Source organism: Telopea speciosissima, chromosome 1 (genome assembly GCF_018873765.1).
Source record: "Telopea speciosissima isolate NSW1024214 ecotype Mountain lineage chromosome 1, Tspe_v1, whole genome shotgun sequence".
NCBI lineage: Eukaryota > Viridiplantae > Streptophyta > Magnoliopsida > Proteales > Proteaceae > Telopea > Telopea speciosissima.
In genome coordinates, this window is record NC_057916.1 from 5986456 (window position 1) to 5995469 (window position 9014).

At 38.9% G+C, this 9014-nt stretch overlaps 1 pseudogene; it reads left to right on the forward strand.

Annotated features, from left to right (window-relative positions):
- Positions 1-4371: 4371 nt before the first annotated feature.
- On the forward strand, positions 4372-7017 carry LOC122647952 (annotated as a pseudogene).
- The last annotated feature ends 1997 nt before the right edge of the window (positions 7018-9014 follow it).

Here is a 9014-nt window from a genome sequence, read left to right on the forward strand (position 1 = left end):
TATAGATAAGGATTAAAGAAGGAAGTAGGGAGTTAATCGAGAAATGCATAAAAATTGGGCACATCTATCAGATTACCTGGCTTTGGATGGCAAAGAGACAACAAAGATCCTTTACCATTTTCAGTTGTAGTTACAAAACCAGGTACAGCAAGACATATGAAATAATGCACAAGTCAATAAGCATTAATACTCCCCCACCCACCATATCTCTCCATAATCCAAAGTAAGTTTCTGAAGTTAATTTTATTACTGTGTCTACCAATGAATCATGATTCAATGAGGACTTCTGCATATTTTGCCCCACTTTGAAGCCACCAGATTTAAAATTGGTTCCGGGAATTTGATGGTTCAAAGGGGCCCGCATATGTAGCAGTCAATGTTTACCTTAAAAAAAATGTAGCAGTCATTAGTGTGATTGCATTACTTCAAAGGCACTTCTTACTTGTAACGACACTGTAATCAGTTAAAACCAAGGAAAGCTTCAACAGGCGGGTATAATCGAGGTATTCATTACTGAAATCCTTGGATCATTGATGCAATTCTAGCTAAAATTCAGTTAGAAATAGCCAAAATTTCATTTCTGAATAAATCTGACATCGCCTTGGACGTGTAATACATAAATCTTAATACCTAAATTATATATCGTGAAACAGACTGATTTATGGAACCCTAAAATCCAAGGCCATTAAAGCAGGAAATTAAGGCTGCTAAGTTACCGGATAAGAACGCGAGTTCCTTCAACGCCGTCCCGGCCAGCCATTTGTGTATGTTCTGCAACTCCCAAGAAGGGGAAGCTATAAGCCCTACTTTTAGGGTTCCGCTCAGCGACCGTGGCAGTTAGTAATGGCGGGAATAAGAGTCGAACTTGAAATAAGAACCGACCTATTGTCTGTTTTTTTTTTTTTTTTTAATGGGAAAAATAGATTATATTACTAAAGCAACGAGTACAGAGAGATATAAGATGGGAAACGATTCATTGTCTTGTTCGATACTATTAGTGAAATTCATAAGATGGTTTTAATTTTTAAAAATCATGAATCGGATCGATGAATCGGCCGATTTACACCATTCCTAATTGTTGCTTCATGAATCGGAATTGGATTTGACGAATCAGTTGATTTCTAGTCATTTTCTTTATAATCCATCTTGAATTGGGTCGATTCTCGATTCCTCAACTGATTTGATTTTCACTTTAAAAATAGCTTCAATTCTCGATTCTTGAATCGATCTAGGCCGATTTGGATCAAAATCATCATTGATCGATTCCATTTTTTATTCCAAGTTTTAAAACCTTAGATGACACACGGGAGGATAAGTTTTGTGTTGTTAACACCAATGTTTTTTTTTTTTTTTTTGGTAAAAACATTGCCAATGTGGAATGGCCTGTATTTTGCAACGAATTGTGCGAACATGTAGCAAATTAAGGCTATCAATCATGGTTTGAGGAATCAGTATCATATCGGTGGATTAGTACGGGCAAGGGTAAAAATGTACAAAAATGTATTTTTGAAGAAAACAATGGTTAACCAATTGATCCAGATTGGTATCGATAGAGACCGATGCCGATACAGATTACCAAAACTCTAGTGTCAATTGGTTGGGTTGGGTGGTTTGATTAGGTTGGATCAATTTAAGTCTTTACTTGGCTAAACCTGGAATCAAATTGCTAAGGAAGTTTTCGATTTTGGCATGGTTTTGATCTGGTTTCTTATCGGTTTTTGCTATCAAGCTACTATCGGTTCACCGGTTTTTGGGTTTACATGTATACATATGGAAATTAATGAAAAAAAACCTTATTTTTTTGGGGTTTCAGTTTCTTGTCATTTTACTATAAGTCGTCCAGTGCCGGTTTCTCATCGGGTAATTTTGCACAAGGGGTTGCTCCTATGAGTCCTATGTTGCATGGCCCACATACCAGCGTGTAGTTAATGGGAGCACGCATAGGGGCATTGATCATTGGGGATTTTTCATTTTGTACAGAGTGGGGCTGTGTTTGAGTGCAAACTGCATACGTTGCATTCTTTTTCTCTAAATTTCTCAATTTGTTTCGGCATAAAATTTTACTTGAAAATTTTCGCTTCAAAAAATTTTAGAAATAAAATTTGAAATGTTGAAAAATGTTTCAATGTTTGCTTTTCTGTGGAAACAAACATTAGAAAATTTTTCACCATGTAAAATTTTACATCGAAACAAATGGAGCCTTTAACATAATTTGTATTAAAAAAATTAATAAAAAGAAGGAAAATAAATTTTGTAAAATACCAAATTAAAATAAATATGTGATGCCATAAAGGAAGGCAAACTTCAAATAATGTGGTAGTTGAAGTTAATCATCCACCTTTATAAGAAATCAAAATTAATATTAAAAGTTTAAAACATTACCAAAAATAATAATAATAATAATATTAAAGAACCACAAATTACAGTTTAACCATCGTTTAGTTAATCGGGTCTCATAGATTACACATGGATACACTTATATTCGTTTGATTACCAGTCCATAATTGAGGTCAAGTTAGTCAGATTAATTGGCTATAATTGGTCTTTAAACTGGTTAATTGAACTATAAACAAGTTGTAAATAAGTCATAAATGAGTTCATCAAACTATTAAGTATTAACAGGCTAAAAACGGTTGGTCCCAATCAGACACCTTATAATAATCGTTCTAGGCCTGACATTAGATTGTTTACTAACCGATTGATCAAATTTCAGGATTTAACGGGTTGGTTCCTAGCGGGCTTACCAGTACGGGCCAACTTTTGACACCCCTAGACAAAACAAAAATGCCCACCCTTAATTCTTCTCTCTGCACCTCACTAGGTCCCCTTCCCTAAGCCTACCGACAAATGGGTAGTGAAAAACCAATGCTTTTGCAAGTGTCTCCCTAATGGACCTGAATTTCTTTCAAAGACATTCTCATCGGAAATTATCTCCTCCAATTCCCTGTCCGGCCGATTCCCCCAGTGCCTGTAATAATGGGGTGGGGTGGGGTGGACTCCACTCGGGCATAGTGTTTGGACAGGGCTAGGATGATCATTGCGTCGCCCTTATTACAGTCTCTAGGGGAACTGGACCAGACAGAGAACTGAGGGGACAAAGATTCCATCAGTATGCCCATCTCGATCTCTAGCTGCACATGACATGCATGCGTGGGATGAATAGTCTTCCTTTTCATTGAGAGAGACTAGAACCAGAATTTTTATATTACTTTTTTTGGGCAGAGACCACCTTCGAGGGATGGATTTTCATTGAGAGAGAGAACCTATTTCTTTCAAATCACTATCCCCATCTCTAGCAACACATGATACCCAAGGGATGTCGATCCAGGGCTTGCCCTGGTGGTTCGCTACTTCCTTGGGAGAATTGCGTCAGGCGCTTGATCGGTGGTTCAAGTCTCCTTAGCGACACCTAATCCGCATTTAATTGCTTTCAAGAAGTGGAGCCTTTGGGTACCATATTTGACCCCTTGTGGGTCCCCTCATTGCCTCCCTGTGGGGTCCTGTTGAGGTTGATGGCCGATGGGCCCTTGAATTACACCAAAAAAAAAAAGATACCCAAGGGATGAGTTTTCATTAAGAGAGATTAGAAACCTATTTCTTTCACAGAGATCATCCATCCCCATCTCTAGCTGCACCTGATACACAAGGGATGAGTAGTCTCCCTTTTCATTTCCTAACATCACATCCCCATCTCTAGCTGCGCATGATACTCGAGGGATGAGTAGTCTTCCCTTTCATTGAGAGAGAGATTAGCTAGAACCTGAATTTCTTTTATAGATAATGACAATTCTAGCTTCTCTAGCTGAACATGATACATTGAGAGAGACTAAAAGTGTGCAGTGCAGCAGTTTGGGGGTGGAGATCATGTTGACACTTAGCAGTTCGAACATCTAACAGTGTCGAGCTCGAAAAGAGAAAAAAAAAGAAAGAAGCGGAAGTCAATAAGCTCAGAACGTTAGATGTCCAAGCTGTCAGGTATCGACATCTCCACCCCGAACTGCCCCACTGCACGCGTGATAAATTCATGAGGCCATTATTCACAACTGTTTTCAAATTCTTGATGCATCTAGTCAGTCAGGTAAACTTTCTTTTATCTTTTCGCTAAAATTAAATTTATTCATTAGAGCGTGGAGAGTAGATCCAACCATAACATTAATAATTAATCCCCAGAAATCATGTATATATTAATGTAAGTTAGGTTATAATTAAGTTTCCTTGTCTTGCTATTTTCATCTAACATGACATTAATAATTGTAGTTTTACTTTGAGAAATAATCATAATTAGATACTAATTCAGTTTGAGAACTTAAAAATATATAAATATGAAGCCATGATCTGTTTATCTTCATCAGTTCAAGAATATTTCCAATAATGGATATGTTAGCATTCTATTACTTTCTCTTCTTTCTAGCTCTCTTAATTTTCTTCTCCAAATCTCTCTTCCCAAAAAAAAATAAAAACCTTCCACCTAGTGGGCCTCTCTCCTTGCCCATAATTGGCCATCTCTATCTATTCAAGAAACCACTCCACCGCACCTTAGCCCATGTTTCAGCCCAATACGGCCCAATCTTATTACTAAAATTTGGTTCACGCCGTTTTCTACATGTCTCTTCCCCTTCAGCAACTGAAGAATGCTTCACAACTAATGACATTATTTTCGCCAACCGCCCTTACTTCCTCTTTGGAGACTACTTGGATTACAATCTCACCACACTCCCTTCTGCTCCCTATGGTCAGCATTGGCGCAACCTCAGGCGTTTCACCACTCTTGAGATCTTCTCCTCTACTCGTCTCCAAATGTTCTCCAAAATACGCACCAATGAGGTACGCTCTTTATTGCGGCGGATCTTCGACGCCGTCGCCGGAAATTCTACTAAGACGGTAGAAATGAAGTCTTTATTCTTTGAGTCACTTCTCAATAACATGATGATGATGATTGCTGGGAAGAGGCACTAAGGTCATGACATGAGGGACTTGGAAAAGGCAAAACAGTTCCAAGAGCTTGTAGAGGAAATATTTGAAGCGTCTGGGGCATCAAACGTTGAAGATTTCTTTCCATTGTTGAGATGGGTTGGCTTTAATGGTTTGGAGAAGAAGTTGGTGAGGTTGCAGGGAAAGAGAGACCGATTTATGCAGGAATTGATTGAAGAGCGTAGGATGGAAAGAAATCAATCCAAGGATGAGAAGGTGTTGATTGATGTTCTATTGTCTCTTCAAGAAACTGACACAAATTACTACACCAATGAATTCATCATAGGCATCATACAGGCAAGACTTCTCTTTCTATTATATTAAATCTAGCACTAATTTTTGTTATTTTCTTTATAGACTTGTGAGTTGTGAAGGGAAGGTGACGAGAGGGAAAAAATAAAAGCTGATTAGGTGATGACATCTGTTTCCCTTGCTGCCATTAACAGTGCATGAAGGAAAGTGAACTTTAATAACCAAATATGGAATAATTTAGAGTTACTAATATAATATAATCATGTGAGTTAATGATTTCAAAAAATTTCCTTTTTATGTTTTTTGAACAAGCAGCACAGAGGAGCACACTAATGAGATTTAACAAAATAATATCATACATTTGAAGGCAACGAGATCATTTCAAGTGTGGAATAGAGAGAAAGTAGCGTAACACTTCTACAAAAGAAAGTGACAATGTTCTAAATATAACTATAGAGTTGTCCTTCACATAGTACACTCTAGGGTTGCAACAGGGTCGGGTTGGGCCAAGCTTTTTAAAACCCCAACCCAACCTTAGTCCCCTCCGTGATAGAGAGAAAGTAGCGTAACACTTCTACAAAAGAAAGTGACAATGTTCTAAATATAACTATAGAGTTGTCCTTCACATAGTACACTCTAGGGTTGCAACAGGGTCGGGTTGGGCCAAGCTTTTTAAAACCCCAACCCAACCTTAGTCCCCTCCGTTGGGCCCAGGCCCAGCCCGACCCTGATTCAGGGGTTGGAAAATGCAACCCTGACCCGCCCTCAGGGTTAGGCTGGGCTGACCCTGATTGGCCCAGATCATGGAGTAGGAGAAGGAAGAGATGCAAGGATTGGACTGAGTTGGACTGGATCGGAGAGAAAATTATCAATTTTACATAAAATAATACTATAATAAAATATATTATCACTTATTATCAATATATATTTTATATATAATTTAAAATAGGGTTGGGGTGGGCTGGGCCAGGCTCAGCTCGAGGCCTCGACCCTAGCCTGATCCGACGTTGATTCAGGATCAAAAATTTCGAGTCCTGACCCGCCCTCAGGGCCAAGTATCTCAGTCCAGGCGGCCCTGTTCAAACTTAGAGTGGGTTTGGGCTGACAGGGCAAACTTGCACCCCTAGTACACCTACATCAATTTAAGTTGACATAATGATTACTATGGTGCAGGTGTTCACAACAGCTGGGACTAATACTGCAGCAGCGACCCTCGAATGGGCGATGCCACTATTATTGAACAACTCAGAAGTCCTCAAGAAGGCCCAAGCTGAGATCGACACTATTGTAGGACAAGGTAGACGACTCAATGAATCAGATGTAGCCAATCTCCCATATCTTCATTGCATCATAAATGAGACACTTCGAATGTACCCTGCCGGTCCCCTGTTAGCACCCCATGAATCATATGAGGAGTGCACTATAGGAGGTTTTACAATCCCACGTGGTACAAGACTATTGGTGAACATGTGGGCCATCCAAAATGATCCTAAGTTATGGGAAGAACCTACAAAGTTTAGGCCAGAGAGAATGGAGGGCATTAAAGGAGCAAGGGATGGATACAAGTTAATGCCATTTGGGTCCGGGAGGAGGAGTTGCCCTGGGGAGGCTTTGGCCTTGCGTGTGGTTGGCTTGACATTGGGCTCTTTGATTCAGTGTTTTGACTGGGAAAGGGTTGATGAAGAGCTGGTCGACATGACTGAAGGCTCCAGACTCACCATGCCTAAATTGAAGCCCTTGGAGGCTAAGTGCAAGCCACGTCCAGCCATGTTGAGTTTTCTCTCTCAACTTTGATGCAAAGTTAACTATCCTAAACTAATAAGCCATCATAGTTTTTTTTTTAATAAACAATAAACCATTATAGTTACTCAAGCAATGTAACCAAGTATGTCAGGACCATATGTCTCTCACTGGTTTCTGAACCTTGTCGGTTTTGAAACCTTGTGTATCACATGTCAGTCATTTGTGTTATGTTTCTTGTTTTATTTCTTTTGGTGTTGGGCATGCTTGAATGAATAACCCTGTTTTCTACCCCCCAAAAAAAAAAAAAAGGTCTGTGTTTTTATACAAATAAAACTAGTACTATTTCCCTCTCACATTAAATTCAGTATTATTGTCTCTCTCTTACTTTTACCATGTGGGTCCCATGTGAATTATTCTATTATCCACACTATTACTGGTGTGGCATGCAAATTCCCCCACATTGGTGTCGTGGAAAATCTCTCCAATAAATTCCCACATTTTATTTGATAATATAGTTAAGGGGTGTTGTTCTCTGTGCCGCAACGCAGGCTGCGCCCTGGCACATGGGGGTCGGTGCAATGATCACCTTGCCCCCCTGAATGGCAGACCCATGTGCTTAGGTGTAGCCAGTGCTGCGGCATAGAGAACATTCTCTCTATTGTTAAATGATGTAATAGATTATAACAACAAAATGAATGGTTTGAGAAACTAGTATAATAGTAGGCTAAACAAAGTAGTTGAAACACTCACTTATGTAAAGAGAGTACGTCTTGGAATACTACTTACCTTTTTTCCCTTTAATCCAAGCCCCTGACGAAAGCTTGAATGAAGAAGGAATGGTCCATTAGATTATCAAATGCATTGAAAGGGCCAGGTAGGGGTAACTTTTCGAGAATGGATTGGATCATCTGCACGTACCAACAGGTGAACGTACATGTGAGAGCCAATCACATTTTAAGTTTGTTTCCATAAATACCCCTCTTCCCCTTGCAAATGGAAAAAATAGGACAGGTGGTTGGCTCTCACATGTACGTTCACCTATTGATACGTGCAGAGGAACCGATCTCTAAATTTTCCTTAGTCATGTCTTGAAATACTACTTACCCTTTTCCCCGTTAATTGTAAACGTTTTGTTAGACATGATTAATTCATTCTTTCTTCGAGTGAATAAAAATATATTAAAGCAAAAGATCGAAGAACTATACAACAACCCTGAGGGGAATTTAGGAGATTACATTTTAGAATGCTATCTAAAAATGTTTTTTTCATTACATATATATTAATATTTGATCGAAAAAATAAATTTATCAAAACAATGAACATGCCATAGTTTTTATTTGTATGATGTCAAATTGAAAAGAATTTTACAATTAAATATGGCCCGTGTATTCCTTAAGCCACGGTGAATGGGGAATTATACGAGACTTCAGATCTGTGTGTGAGAGTATCAAGGGAATTTTTAAAAGAACATTACAAATTAAACCCTATAGGAGTTTGTGAACCCTATGTTGATGTGACGAATCTTAACCGTGTGGAGAAGGAAAACTTTCTCCATTAAATTTTGTTGAGATAGTGAAGTCCATTATTGCTTCGTTTAAATTTTTAGTGAAATGCAATGAATCTAAAACAGCTCTTTCCGTGCAACATTTAACATATCCTCCACTGTGTCTCACAGTGGAATCCATGTGAGTGGTCCTGGAGGACCTTAGACAGTACTTGTACAGAGACACGATAATTATAAGCCTTAGACAGTTTATCTCGTTCTAAATGAGAGAAACGTTTTCTGGTCAGCAGACACGAAAATTAATTCTGTGATCTTGAGTTATCCACCTATCACCTATCACGACTCAGACCAGAGAATCCCTCTCCTATGGGTAAGAGTTTTCATTGGTTCATTGTATCCACGTAGAAGCTTACAACGTAGCTTCTTAACTCGGACCAGATGCGTATTAGACCAACCCTCAACTCCCAACGGTCCTACTATTGATGCCTCGCACTGACAACCATAAATAACTGCTCTAATCATCACTGATATCCAAAAGACATCA